Raw genomic sequence first — 16057 nt, 5'->3', positions numbered from 1 at the left:
CAAAGCTGGTCCAGTCATGTGGTTGATGAACTGAGGTTTGTTTCTTGGTATCTGGGTCTGAAGCCCACACTCTTACACCATATTGTCTTCCAAATCCAGAGCCTTGTGACTCCCAGCTAGGCATTTTTCCATCAGTCCAATCTGTTCCTCACCATACATGAGCTACTCAGGAATATCTACCAGAATGGTTGCATGGAGAAGCATATCTACTCAGGAATCATTATAAATACCTTCTAAACTACCTCAGAGCCTTCTCTCAGAATCAGAGCTATTCTTTGTATAATAACAAAAACAAGAAGAAATGACCTTTCCCAAACCAAAGGCCTCAGGGAAGCCTCTGCTATACATTGTTTGAGTCTGCTTTACCGAATTACCGTTCTAGGCAAAGGCTAGATAAAGGTGAGCCCCAGTGCCTCTCACACAGGCCTCCAGGATTCAGGAGAAACAAGCAATCACCATTCCATAGAAGTGCCCATCATCGTGTAGTAAGAGATAAGACCCACTACACCCAACAAAATGCTGTGTTTATTAATGGTTAAGCCAATTTGTTTCAAAAGCATCAAATGAAAGGATGGCCCAGTTATCTACCCGAACTTCACACTGGAAAAAGACGAGATAAGGATGTGATGATGAGGGAACCAACTTGAAGTCATAGATGAGCTAAATCATCACATGGGAACTAGCTCATGACCTCCGTGTGTGCATAGAACTATGCCCAGCCACTGAGCAGAACACCGGGGACCCCAGGTAGGTACAAAACTGATGTTAACACACACGACACATGTGCATCACATGCCCAAGTCATGAAGTTGCTTGCAGTTAAAAATGCTGTCAAGTTACACTGAAAAAGCAATCCAAACTGTGGATGGAAATTCTAGCCTGCCACAGCCCCGCAGTATCAAAGAGCACATACAAGAATTCTCTACTTGGCTCCACCTATACCAGGTTAAACAGTCCATAAGCATCCTGGAAGTACCAAGACCTGAGAGTCAGCCTTGACCCTCAGCAGATTTACGAAAGTAGGCAGAAGTCTGACAAAAGGTCCCTCTGAAGCCGTGTGCCAGGTACAAACTCCCCAGCACTAACTATATGATCCTCACAGCAAGATATATGCTGTTTAGGCCTGGGCATACCAGTTACTTGATGTAACTCAACAAATGCGATGATTTTAGTTGTCACCCAGGGGATTTTTCCATCACTACCATAGATAGATAGATTGGTAGATAGACGGAAGGATAGATAGATAGATAGATAGATAGATGGATGGATGGATGGATGGATAGATAGATAGATAGATAGATAGATAGATAGATAGATAGATGATAGAAGGATTGATGGATGGATGGATGGATGGATAGATAGATAGATAGATGGATAGATGATAGATAGATAGATAGATAGATAGATAGATAGATGGATTGATGGATAGATAGATAGATAGATAGATAGATGGATGGATGGATAGATAGATAGATAGATAGATAGATAGATAGAAGGATTGATAGATAGATAGATAGATAGATAGATAGATAGATAGATAGATAGATGGATAAATAGATAGATGATTGATTGATAGATAGATAGATAGATAGATAGATAGATAGATAGATAGATAGGATTGATGGATAGATAGATAGATAGATAGATAGATAGATAGATAGATAGATAGATAGATAGATAGATGATAGAAGGATTGATGGATGGATGGATGGATGGATAGATAGATAGATAGATGGATAGATGATAGATAGATAGATAGATAGATAGATAGATAGATGGATTGATGGATAGATAGATAGATAGATAGATAGATGGATGGATGGATAGATAGATAGATAGATAGATAGATAGATAGAAGGATTGATAGATAGATAGATAGATAGATAGATAGATAGATAGATAGATAGATGGATAAATAGATAGATGATTGATTGATAGATAGATAGATAGATAGATAGATAGATAGATAGATAGATAGGATTGATGGATAGATAGATAGATAGATAGATAGATAGATAGATAGATAGATAGATAGATAGATAGATAGATAGATAGATAGATAGATAGAGATGATAGACAGATTTTACTAACCATGCTGTATGAGCATATTGGACAAGTCACAGTTGCTATGTATGTTCTTCACAGATACCATCCCAAAGCCTTCCCATGGCCCAAGTTCTTCTGGAAGTTGAGATCACTCGTCAAGGACAAAGTAGATGTGCACAGATAAAGGTTTTCCCTTGCTGTTATTTGCTCCTGTCATTATGTAACCCCTCCTGGGTCCTTACTTGGATCACCTCTCCCACAAGGCCACTCTCTAAGGCTTAAAAGATGGAGCTGCAGCCAGTGAAATGGCCAAAGGCATGAGGTTTTCAATTAAAACAGTCAGCCTAGCCTGACAGGCAGGAACTAGGTCCCAGTAGGAGATCCTGTCTCAAAGAATCAGGTGGATGATTCCTGAAGAATGACTACCAAGGTTGACATCTGGATTCCATGAGTAAATACACATTTGTGCACATACATTCTCATGCACACACACATTCACACACACACACATTCACACACACACACACACACACACACACACGTCTACAAGCTATTCAAGACCCAAAAGAATAAAACTACTAAACATGACAGCAGCATTCATTCCTAAATGTCCAAAATGTTCCTTCATCCCTGTGGCTTTCAAAATGGTCTGCAGACACTACAATCAGCCCCTGACACGTCATCACAGGAGATGGACTCCAAACATCACTTAGAGTCAGGTAGACCAGAAAGGAAGAATGAGACAATCCAGTCCTCTCTCTGTTCCCCAGCCCACATGCCCAAACCACAGAAAAGGCCCGGGTGTGACCCCTGCCCCTCCAGGAATAAGTTTGTTTGAACTGAAGGACCAAGGCCCTCCCCCCAGCCCCTCCCCCCACTCCCGCTTTGGCAGCCTTAACAGGAGGCAGAAAAGACCCAGCAAGATGTAGGTCCCTGTCTTAGCAGGAAGTGCTGAGTCCCCGACCCTGCCCAACCTCGTCCTAATTACTGGGAAGAAACTTGAGGTGTCCTCCGCGTGGTAAAAAACCAATCAGAAGTTAGATGGCAGGCCCTGAAGGTGCTTTACTGATAACAGTGGAATGCAGTAATGGCCCCCACCCCTGCTGGCTCCTGGTACAGTAACCTTCCCTCAGTGCAGCTGGCCAATCAGCTCAGAGCAGGTTCCCTCCACCCCTGCATCAATCCTGAGACAGTTACTATGCAACTAGCAACCCCCCAGATGCAACTCGTACTCTGCCCACAGTGTATGTCCTGCCCCACTGCCCCTCGAGGTCTCTCCTGCTCCACCCTCTGTGTTGGTCGGACAGTGGACCCGAGTTAACTCATATTTAAAAAGACTCTTTGATTTTGCATTGGATCAGGTCTCTTGGTGGTTTTGGAGGGTAGACACTCTGAGCACAAAGGAATTAAAGACCACGTCAAAGGCAAGGATCCCTTCTTAGCTCTCCACAGAACTACACCCACTGAAGTGGGCTCTCTGGTTTTTAGCTTTTTACAACCAAAGCTGGGAGCAAGATTCCTTCAATGGTAACAAAAAAAAGAGAGAGAGAGAGAGAGAGAGAGAGAGAGAGAGAGAGAGAGAGAGAGAGAGAGAGAGAAAGCCTCCTTGTGAAAGGCTTATTTCCAAAGGCACGCACAGATGAATCTGAATCTGGGACGGTATCCAGGTGGGACTCTTGCCTGGAATTCCTAATGCATTCTTTCTGTTATTATGATGATAACACAGGGAACCAGTGGCTCCTTGCTTCCCGCGTGCTGTCAATTTAGCTCCTGCTGCGGGACCTTTACAGTCTGACCTCAAGTGGTGCCAGCTTAGACCTTCCATCCTGGCTGCTTCTGCGGCACAAGTCTATGGCTGCTGCCTAGGCTCCTTCTTCAAGCAAAGGGTAACTCGGTAGAACCAAGCCCTTTGCCAGAAGTGACACCACCAGAGAGCTAGCACCCCGATCTTGTTCTGTAGCTCTTCCCCATGGCCCTGCCTACAGCCAGCTGACCGATCCACTTTTCTGGTCTGCCTCCTTTCTGTCCCCACACAGACCTCCTTTTGTCATTCAGGAAAGATATTTCCAGGTGGCTGGATGAGCATTTTCTTACCCTAGCACAAAGGGGAGTCTTACTCTGCCTCCCCCACTGAGCTGTGAGTCACCCACACTAGGAGACAAAGTCTTTCTTAAAGACAAATGATTGGGGAGCTGGGGTGGGGGGGGGAGGAGAGAGAGAGAGAGAGAGAGAGAGAGAGAGACCTCTTGGCCCCCATATGTCCCAAAGAAACACATGAAAAACCCAGACTTTACTTCTGTTGTCATGATAAAAAAGCAACTTGGAGAAGAAAGGGCTTATTTGGTTCACAATCCCAGGTTACAGCCCATTGTTTAGTGAATGTCAAGGCAGGAGGAAGTTAAAACATCACCCACAGTTAAGAGAGGAAGGAGAATAAACTCATAGGTCCTGCCTTGCCTCCTTGCTTTCTCCTCTCTTATACTATTCAAGACCCCCTGCCTAGGGAATTGGTGCTGCCCACAGTGGGGTGTATTTTCTTCCATTAATCACTGCCATTAAGCCAATCTCCTACAGACACAAGCCCACAGCCAACCAAATCTAGACATTTCCTCATTAAGACTCTTTTCCCAGGTAATCCTAGGCTATACTAAACTGATCGTTAAAACTAGCTATCAAAGCCCACCATGGGGAAACTGGCCTTCCACGAATTTCACTAACAGGATCAGTAGCCCTGGCTGGCCTGTCCATCTGAGCTTCTAGAATAACTGGGATTGGAGCTTTAGGCATCTGGAGCAGTGAGCATCAGCCCTAGGAGTCCCCAGAGTCGATGAGACAATGTTATTCGAAATGAAATCTGATCGGGTACCCTGCCGAGAAGCGCCCAAAGCCACAGAAGGAAGTCGCTGCCTCCAGCAGCTTTACCGGGTCCTTCAATGGCTCCCTGAGGACATCCTATTTTATCTGAGGCTCAGGGCAGAGGAAAAAGCGGTTGTAACATTTACAGCATCTACCGAGGAGCAGCCAGTTGTCATGATCTCTGAGAAGGAAGAAATAAGATGGCACTTTTATTTTCAAGTAGCCCGGGAGATTTCAACGATTGCATTAAAATTTTAATCACAAACTCCTTAAGTTAGAAAGAGAAAGAAAAAGAGAGAAAGAGAGGGAGAGGGAGAAAAGCCCACAAAGGACCCATTGTATAAAAAGAGTTTCACCATTTGGAATTCTTTTATAAATTTGTGTCAGATCACAATTTGCTGTCTGGGAAATGTAAATTAGTTATTAATGAGCCAAAATCCTAACATCAAAGGCTGCGCACCCACACGCCGGAGAGAAACAAAGAGCTCTCAGAGCACAGCGACTGCTCCTCGCCGACCTGATTTCTGTATTCATTTTGACACCCTCTGCTGACTTATCAAGGAGATCGCTCCTTGCAGATGCAGTGGCAGGGTCACCTGCATGGTTACCGTCACCTCCACCTGCACAGGGTTACACTGGCAGGATCCTGGGCGGGAGGCAGTGTGTGTGTGTGTGTGTGTGTGTGTGTGTGTGTGTGTGTGTGTGTGTGCCCGAGGGTGACTTTGCAGAGCTCGGAGCTTGATGACTCCCTCTGTCCTCATCAGCTGACCCTGTTGTTCAAGAGCGCGTTTCATGTCTGCCATGTAGCTGGCCCCAAGTGGCATGGGGGATGCCAAGCTGTTTTTTAAATATTCCCTTATCATTTTTTTTCATCTCTACAACCCTTTTCTTTTCATTGAGATTAAGAGTCTAGGGAAAATATGCGCCAAGAGGTTTTGAACTTGTGGACAAGACACCCTTCTAATGGAAGTCCTGAAGGCCTTGGGCGCAGTTCATTGATTCATCCTTCCACTAGACACTGCTGCTCCCTTGGTGGGTGTCCAAGAGAAGAGCAAGAAAGGGACAGCCCTGCCCTCGCTGGGTTCATTGTCTGGAGGAGGACAGGCAGGCAACAAGTGCTCATTTAACTCTTCCGTTAGCACCAGGGGCAGGAAGTAAAACACCAGGCTTCAGAGCCAGGAGTATTGCCATGAGGAGGTGACATTTGAGCAGAGAGAGAGAGAGAGAGAGAGAGAGAGAGAGAGAGAGAGAGAGAGCAAAATGAAGAACAGTTTGCTAGGCAGAGATGTTCAAAGTGCAGACCAAGGCTGTCTATGACTGTCCAGTGTGGACAGTGAGAATGGAGTTACTCTTTCCCTGGTTGAGAATTTTTTCCTCTCCCCAGAGGGAGGCTTTGACCTCTGTATCCAGGTGAGGTCTGCATCAGGCTGTTTTGCTGTCCTTAGCTAGCAGAAGTTGGATGATGCATCCCAGGCTCTCAAGTGCAGGTGTGTTCTGACATCTGTGGAAAGCTGTGCCTTCTCTGGTGTCTGCACTCACGGTCTCAGGTCTAGGAAAAATACTCCCTACACAAGCTGACCCTCCTGTCCTCTGCCAAGAGGCTGTCTGTCTGGACTTCTTCCAAGAACATGCTGTAAGTGTCCCTGTCATCAGGGTGCTGTTCGTCCCCTGGATAACCTGTGAACTCTGCCTAAGGGAACCACTGGCTTCAGTGGGTGCTGGGAATGGAACTCAGGGCCTCCGGAAAAGCAGCAAATACTCTCAACTACTGACTCATCTCTCCAACCCAAGAAAGTCACAAGAGATGTTTGGCAACTCCCTGGAAGTGTTCTAGCACAGCGGAGCTGAAACAGCTCCCCGCTTCCAGAAGCACCTGGCATTCCGTGAACACTTGGCCATGAGGAGCTCCGGAAGCAGCTGGTCCCCCTCCCACGCAACCCAGATACCTTTTCGTTCTCCTAAAGGGCCCTCTTATCACTTCCAGTCTCACTTACAAGCATTCCAAAGTGAGTCCCACAGATTGAGAGGCAGAAGCGGCATCAAGTTGAGTCCCCAGTCTCGTGAATTAGGGAAGGGTGACACGGGCTGGTCCACTCTTGATAGTCCCGGGACACGCTGCTCCCTGACATTCTGCAGTACAAGACTCAGCCTAGCACATGTGGTCCAAAAGGCTTATTGAAGATCATCTGAAGCATGTTTCTCTGTACCATACACATTCCCAGCAATGAGAGGTAAAATACATATAAGAAAATTATAAAGGAGCCAACCAAGTACAGTGGTAGACACAGTCCTACCACTGGGCAGGCTGAAGCAGAAGGACCAAGAGTTCCAGTACGGGCAAGACCTCGTCTCAAAACAACAAAAGATAAGCCAGGGAGGCAGAGGCAGGCAGGCGAGTCTCTGAGTTCAAGGCCAGCCTGGTCTACAGAGTGAGTTCTGGACAGGCAGTACTATACAGAGAAATCCTATCTTGAAAAGCTCCCCAAACACCCCCCCATCCCACCCCCACCCCCACCCCCCGCAACACAAACACACATGCACACACTCTCCTTCCCAAATAAATCTCTTTCTCGAAAGAGTCTTGGGTGATGATCTTCTTTTGTGGGTGCAGAATAGAAGAACTGGCTGGGACATCCCTTAGGGGAATGAGCTGAAAAACCTTGCTGAGACACTCCCTTAGGGGGCCTGAGCATGGCAGAACAGAAAAAAAGTAGAAGCTTTTCACTTTTCACAGGAGCAGGAGGAGATTGCTATATATCTGCAGAGGCTTCCCCTTTAGCAGAGTGTTAGCAAAAGAAGTAATATCTTGAGCTGGAGAAGACAAGTGAATAGCTCTGCTAAGACGTTCCTTTAAGGGAACAGAGCAGAGTTCAGCTGTAGAGGTTTTCCAGGAGAAGGGCAGGATTGCTATATCCTGCGGGGAAACCATCCTCCATCGCACCCCAACTTCGGGTATACGTGCTTCCCTCCAGTCAGGACACCTTTCCCCCAGGGCATACTTCTTTCACTGGTTCTGAGTCTAGGGACAAAGTGTGTTTCTTTGATACGAGTTTCTGAGTCAGGGCATGTTTCTTTGGTCCTGGGTTCAGGGATAAAAATGTTTCTCTCCCTGCCTAGGTCTCAGATCCAGGGTATGTTTCTTTCGCTGGCTCTGGAGTCAGAGTCAGGGTGCTCGGTGATTGGTCGGTTTCCTTCTCCAGTTGTCCCTGTTACCTACAGTTTAAGGCTCATGTTAGTTGATTTTGACTGTCAACTTGATTGAACTGAGACTCACAGGATTAATGAAGCATATCTCTAGGTGTGGGGGGTTGGTGGTGGTGATGATGATAATGATACCTCTAACCTAATGAATAGATGGTTCCATTGACAAACAGGATGGAATCCCTGAGAGGTGGTGACTGTAGAGGGATTCTTTCTTAACCTCACTCCTTCCTACAGGAATGCTTCTCCACTTCCTGTCTGCTAGTCATAAAGATAGATAGAAAGACTGAACTGCCAGGCAGTAACTGCTCAGCGAACTTGCCCAAATGATGGAGCCCCAAGTTTCACTATTCTCTGCCTTTTATGCACAAAACTCATATCCTGGTTGACATACTTCAGTTAGCAAGAACAGTTACCAAGAAGCAAAACTGCAAAAGCCAAAAAACCAGGTCAATACATTTAGGAACTGGTTTGGATCCTGGAACTATGGAGCAGGTCTTTTATGGATTAGGTCTTTGTTCCTGTTTTGGCAAGTGTTGGGACCTATGGGCCCGGTTCCAAGGTCAGAATGGTGCCATCAGCAGGGCGTCAGTTGTTCTAAGGTCTCGGGGCATGTTACAGAGGTGTCATCACAGAAGGAAACATCTGGATTCAACCACTGTAGAGAAAGTGACAGTCCACTCAGTCCTTGTGTGCTTGGAGTAGCAGCAAGGACTAGAGACATAGTTCGCTGGAATGGAAGCAGTATAGATCGGATGAAATACTCCCCAGATAAACTAGTCTCTGTATAAAGCTGCTCAGAGCCCAGACTTTTTGTTAGGTTTCATGGTGAAAATCACCCTGGAACCAAACAGACCGGAATTCATGTCTGTTTTCTAATATTCTTTATGATCATTACTGCTGCTACTCCTACTATTAACGATAATACTTGCAGCAGAAGCAGCTAAAGGGTGTTTCTACCATACACAGTCATCCCATCGGGACATTTGACTAATAACATTTAGTTGACACTGTTGTAAGGTACCAGAAGCCCATGTGCATACGCTTCACAGCACAGAGCAGGTCCCCAGTCTCGATGGCAATTATGATCTGTTAATGTCCTCATTGTCTGCATGGAGAATGAATTGTGCAGATACCCAGTCTCATCTCTTGAGCAGGAAGCTGGCATGGCGACATTCCAGACTATCAATAAATCTGTTGAGTGTGATAACTTTTACAAATAATTCCTAAAACCAGGCTCTAGTCTGTGATATTAAGAACTAGACCCCAAATTCTTTAAGGCTTGGGGAAGTAAGGTAGTTTTGTTTCCAGAATCACAGGTTCTCAAGTGAGAACATCTGAGGTCTTATCTGAGAGCCTCAGTTTCCCTCATCTGTTGAGGCAACGACAGTACGTGCCACGCAGGACCTTGTGGGATCAAATGAGATAACATGACCTTCACAACACTGCTTAAGTCAGACGAACATCTGGGTGAAACGACTTATAGAAGAGAAGAGTTGATTTTGACCCCCAGTTCCAGATGTTTCAGCCCATCCAGGACAGCTAAGGGAAGATGGTAAAGTAGAACTGTTCATACCACAGCTGCCAGGAAGCAGAAAGAATGTCTGTGTGCGTAGACTCTCTCCTTTTACCCATTTTATCCCATCTACATGCCCTGTCCATAGGCAGTGTGGGAGGTCCTTCTGTCTATGTGTTGCTTTTACTGGTTAATGAATAAAGAAACTGGCTTGGCCTATAGCATGGGAGGAGGAAGGTGGAGTTAGAGAGAAACCATGGAGCCGCTGGAGATAGATGCTGGGACCTTTACCTCGTAAGCCACAGCCATGTGGTGATATGCAGATTAGTAAAAATGGGCTAAATTAATATAAGAGTTAGCCAATTAAGAAGCTTGAGCTAATGGGCCAACCAGTGATTTAATTAATATAGTTTCTGTGTAGTTATTTTGGTTCGGGTGGTCAGAATGAACAAGCACCCTTCCCCCTACACATAGGTGATAGGACTGTAGTTCAGGGTGGGTCCTACCTACCCCACTTGGTTAATCCTCACGGAGGTGTGCGGAGAAATGCTTTACCGTCTCCCAGGCACCTCTCAAGCCAATCAAGTTTACAGTCAGGATAAACTATCACATACCACAAATACCAAAATGACCAGTCACTAAAGAAAAACTGATACTTAAAGAAGCTGATGAGAAACAGATAAGAGCCAAGATTTAAATCCAGCTTTGTAGAGCTCCAAAGTTTGACCTTTGACCCACTTGTCACAACCCAGTGACCTTATTCTTTCAAGCCCTGGACAATTCAGTGTTCAATCCAAGCCTTTTGCTGCTCTTCAGGATGTTTGAGAGCAGGAATTATATGTCATTTTTTTTTCTCCGTTTAAGCATCTGGGTTTGTATTTACTCATTAATCATTCTTATGCCAAATTTAAAGGGCGGATTAAATAAATGAATACATTCATGCATAAGATAGATGAAGAAAGGGGTCCTTATTAAGGAAGCACAGATCAAAAATATCCAGTCAAAAGTGGAAGGAATAAAGATGAGCAAGAGGAGAAGGAGGAAGTAACTGGTTTGGGATTTGTGCAGTCAAGAGACAATGAAAAAAAACTTTCCTCTGAAGGAAAATGGTGAAAGGCTGTCGCCTTGAAGATAAAGAAAGGTGCAGGAGGTAAGAAAGAGACGGCTGAGAGGAAGGAGGGACAGCTAAGGACCAGTGACATTTTTGAGGTCACTGCTGTGTAAAGGGGCACTGTGTAGTGCTATCACAACAAGAGCAGGACTTGTGATCGCTTCCTATGAGACTGGATGAGTTAGATGTTCCTCAAAAGCTACTAATTCGGTGCTGGAGAGATGGCTCAGCGGTTAAGAGCATTGCCTGCTCTTCCAAAGATCCTGAGTTCAATTCCCGGCAACCACATGGTGGCTCACAACCATCTGTAATGAGGTCTGGTGCCTTCTTCTGGCCTGCAGGCATACACACAGACAGAATACTATATACATAATAAAATAAATAAATATATTTTAAAAAAAAAGCTACTAATTCCCACTTAGGAGACAGAGAGGGAGGGAGAGAACATACCAGACAGAGAATTCTGGAAAGAGATCATTGCAAAAACAATTACTGTCCTAGAAAGGATCAAAGAGATTGGACCTAGAAATTTTTAGGCTTGTGGGTTACAAACCAGTATTTTAGGAAGGGGGACAAAAAATGGAATGAAAATTGTTAGAACACAATACATTGTAAAAAAAAAAAAAACCCATTGTATGGAAGTGTGGGTGGGTATAGGTTTGTTCAGATCTGCATGCAATGCCTTCCCCTCCCTTTACAAAGTGTAAATTCGGCTCAAAATATGTTTAAAATAATAGTCGTTGATAAAGAAGTTATATTTAAGCTCTCTGTGACAACTTCACAGCAATAATACTAGACCCATGCCCAGACCTTCTGCAACTCCGGTTAAACTCATCCACCCCATACCCCCGTTCTTTCTCCCCATTCCCCCTTCCTTTAGTCAACATTTGCTGAGTCACCGTCTACAACCTACCACTTACTTCTTTAGGCTGAGGGCACAAAGCTGAGCTAGACACCGTGTAAGATTTCTTGCGTAGTCCGGATTTCCTCTGAGCACCTGATACCCTCCGTGCCCCAGGCTTGGGTCCATTCTGCCCTTTCTGCTTCACAGCCTAACCCCCAAGACAGTCCCACTTTCTCCCTCCTTTTCCAGATTCATGGTGATGACTAATCACGGTCTTGCTGTAACGCTAGCCTTTACCCTCCATCACATTCACCTGGCTCATATGATTCTGACCCCACCTGGTCCTGGACCAGGCTCCCACCCAAGAGTCCACCCTCTGTGCAGTCAGCTGCTTGGTGGGGCCCACGGGATAGAGCCCTCTTGCCCTAGAGTGAAGGCTTTGTCCCCTCCCACACACAAATGCATCATGCCCTGGAAGGTACTAAGCAGATACTCCTGACAGGACACAGACATTTCTTGAGATACTTTTAGTCCTGGAAGATGGGCAGAGTAGCTATACAAGTATCCCAGGCTACGGTACTTTGCTCTCTACTGAGGTCGGATTCTTGTTTTTCCACTTTTCTTCCACTTCACAGACAGCCCCTCTAACTGTGGTTTTCACTTCAGGCATTGATATCGCAAGCTCAAATGTAGCTTCTGGTGCTGAATGCATTAAAACAAAAGAAGGCTTTCTGTTGTGGGGCTGGGAAGGAAAACGTCTCCAAAGGGTTTCTGCACTGTGTCAAAAGAGAAGCAAATGACTAGCAAAGAGCTCCATATAAAACCTGCTTCATAGATGACCACACCAAGGTTCACGAGGTTAGTGAATTGATCCAATTTGAATAGTTCATGCCACTGCAGCCGTCCAGGAAGGGCCTTGGAGACCACCTCAGGGAGCAAAAACTGCAGCCCCCCGTATCCCTCTCATCCAAGAAAGCTCTGTTTCAGGCTTTTTAACATGAAAGGTTTGAAAAGAAGGTTTTACCACTTCAGTAAAAGAAAAGCATGCAAAAATACTGTAATATGTCAAGATTTTTGCGACGTTAAATTGAACCCATTTTCATCAAGGAAAAAAATACTATAGGCAGACACTAAAGTCTGATTAATTGATACATCTTATTTGGGGAAATTTTATTTGATTTTTTTGGTTCTGAGTCTTGACTTAAAAAGCTAAATCATCTCTCTAGCCCAGTAACTTTACTAATATTTGCAGGATACATTAGAATATATCCCCCAGAAATTATATATAAATGAATAAATGAGTGAGAAGATGGATCGACAGACAGGTTTATAATAAAAACAAACACAACAAAGCATGAATGTCAGCTCCACATATGTTTACAGGTATCCCAGTAGATTCTGTCAATGTTATAGATATCTGAAAGTTCTCATAATAGGGACGAATGGTAGGCCATACATGCATGGTCTAATAAATGTTTAAGTTCCTGCTACTTCCAATTTAAAAGTGAAGCGCAAGCTATATCTATACCACTTCATTACAAGGCTAATTTTGCTATTATAAGGAGAAAATAAAAATAACTGACACAGCAGCTTTGAGAAAGCAAAGCCATAGCCCAAGCATTTGGCCTAATTATTAATTTATTCATTAACTTTAAATTCTATACCATTTAAACTTCTAAGAAGTCACACAATTAAATAGCAACATCTTGTATTTCCACACTACAAGGACCTCTTATGTAAACAACTAAATAAGTTCCCTCACAGACATTGCTTTGTTTGTGCCACACAGTTTTATAAGAAGGGCAGAACATAACTATTTCCATTTTAAAGACAGTGGAACTGAAGCCTCAACTTTATAAGGCTGTCTATAGCTGCACAGTTACATCTGGACTGGGTGACCGTGGCGAGCAGAGGAGACCACCGCCCATAAATAAGATCTTGCAAAGTCTGGAGAATTAGTAATGATATTTAGGATGCGTGTTGATGGGCAGATCGCTAGGACAGATGGTTGCAGGGAGAGAAACACATTGCAAAATGATAAGTCCAGTTGATGCTATTTGCGTCATAGACACCCACACAAAATAACAAGGCACCCCCCACACTTTAGAGGTTCATAGGTGAACATAGAAATGCTAGAAAGCATACCTGTGCTAACCAAGGTGATAATCTCTGAGGAAAAGCAAGAGGGCTACAGACTGGGTATAGGACTTGTCCAAGCATTCCCTTAAAAACAATGCTTCAACCTTTTACTGAGAGGCTGCCATGTGAATTAATAAACAGCTTCGCCAAGAGAGGAAAAGAATAAATATCAGTGTGAAAACAAAGGGTTGGAACAGGCGAAAAGAAATAACCGACAAAGGAAACCAACAAGAGAAGGATCCAAACGGTCAAGACCAAAAGATCTTAAGTTTCAAGCCAGAGAGTTGGCACTTTATTTTGAACTCTATAAAGGAAACTACTTTAGAAAGTGGTACATAGAGTGGATTGGATGGAGAAACAGAAATTGTATCAAAAGCCACATGAGCCAAAAGCAAGCTAGAAAGAAGAAAGGGCGATAAAGATGCCAGAGAGGTGGTGTCTTCTGAATATGACCTGAGTGGGGCCCGTAACTGAGAAAACAATAACTTGAGACAGAGGAACTAAGCGTTTCAATCCACAGGGCGGGTGAAATGTTAGTTTCAAAGAAATGGTTTTAAAAATAAAGTTTAGTAAAAACAGTAATTTCCCCCCAAATTATCTTTCTCAGACACAAAAGTAAACAGATCAGTTTTTTTCCCCCCGGTGATGAGCTGAACTAGTTGCAGAGAAATCACTTGACACAGTACCTGTCACACAAGTCATGTTGACAGCGATGTATGCATTGAGTTGTCTGACGTGCCACACGTGGTTGAAAGTACTGTTATCTGTTTTCCCTTTTGATCTTCATGACAGCTTTATATAGAACATGCTGTTACTACGCCTATTGTACATCTGCAGAGTCATGTTGCATCTCGCCTGAGGGCCTCTTGACAGCAAGCTCACAGGGCAAGAATGAGCATCCTGTCAGCTTGGCTCTACCCCATCCTAACTGCCTTTCCACAGCTGAGAACCCTGGAGTCTCTGAAAAACCAACAGTAGTTAAGTACCCCTACTTGCCTATGCGCTGTGCCAGATACTCTCCTGACACCATACAGCCCAGCATTTTAACTCGCTTACCTCAAAACCATGTTTGAAAGGCAAAATAAAAGCCGTTTTAAGGTTGGTTAATCAAAAACACACAAATAAACGCAACACAATACACACCTCCCACGCAAATAACTTCATTTATGACATTGAATCATAAGAAAATGAAACAGCCCATGACAGTGGAAGACAGTGACAAAAAAAAAAAAAAAACCCTTTATCGCATCATATAGGGAATATGTGAGGGTGACAATCACAGCACTAACCACCCAACACTATGAAATGTTCTAGAGCCATCCGAGGAAAAGCCAACGGAAGAGAGTTTGTAAACATTTGAAGGGAAGGAGCTGCAGTCAAAGACACTGGAGAAAGACAGCTGAGACAGGAAGCTCCCAAGGAGACAAAAGATAAGTGAGCTCTGGATCCTTAATTAGTCACTCATCAAAAACGTACTTAAACCAGTTTTGTCCCTAAGCTCCAGACAGACCACAAGGCCAGAATGTCTCCAGACCAAGAAGTCTCAGTAACTAGACTCAATCGGCTAAAATTAGTGGGCACGACACAGTTACACAAACGGCAAACAAGGACATAGGGAGATTGTTACCAAGGGCAAAAAAAATCTGGCCCTGTAAAGCGCCCTCAGTACGTCCCCAAATCAACTCAGATGTAAATCTGACAGCACCAAATCCCAGTATTTGCTTTTAGTTGACTTCAAAATCAATGATTTGGAAGACACCAGGCTAGCTGGCCTATATACTATTTTCTCCGCTGGCTGGCTGGAATCCCTGGGTGCAACAATTCTGATGCAGATTAAAATAACAGTCACCTGGACCACCTTTCAGCAATTTGAAGCCTGTGTTTCCCAAAAGCACTGACCCTTCCTTCACTGGAGCCTATGATCGCTCCCCGCAAGTGACTGAAACGAGATTGAAAATTTGGCAGTAGACACGAAACCAAGCCATGACGTCAGAAGACAGGCAAGACTCCATTGGGAATTATGCCAACTGGAGCCAGAGGGTACAGTTGGATACAACTGTGATGAAAATAGAGGCAGGCTGGTGGGCAAAAAAAAAAAAAAAAAAAAAAAAAAAAAGAATTTTTATTGATTTTTCTGAGAAGAGCTAATATTTGGTGGTTATCTATTGGTCAAGGACATATGGCAATATATGTTTTCCTTCTCGTGCTCAAACATCTTGGTGTAATCGCTGGTGAGTGATGGAGGGTCAACACTACCCAGTTACCCAGCTTCGTTGGCACGTAGAAGGTATTCATTATGCCAAGCTCTATGAGGGCGATTTATATTGAGTCAATTGTTTCCCTC

The sequence above is a fragment of the Alexandromys fortis genome, unplaced genomic scaffold (assembly GCF_014885135.2).
Source record: "Alexandromys fortis isolate MF-2015 unplaced genomic scaffold, M_Fortis_MF-2015_v1.1 scaffold_15, whole genome shotgun sequence".
NCBI classification, from domain to species: Eukaryota; Metazoa; Chordata; class Mammalia; order Rodentia; family Cricetidae; genus Alexandromys; species Alexandromys fortis.
The sequence above is the reverse complement of the archived record's forward strand: the minus strand, read 5'-3'. Positions refer to the sequence as shown.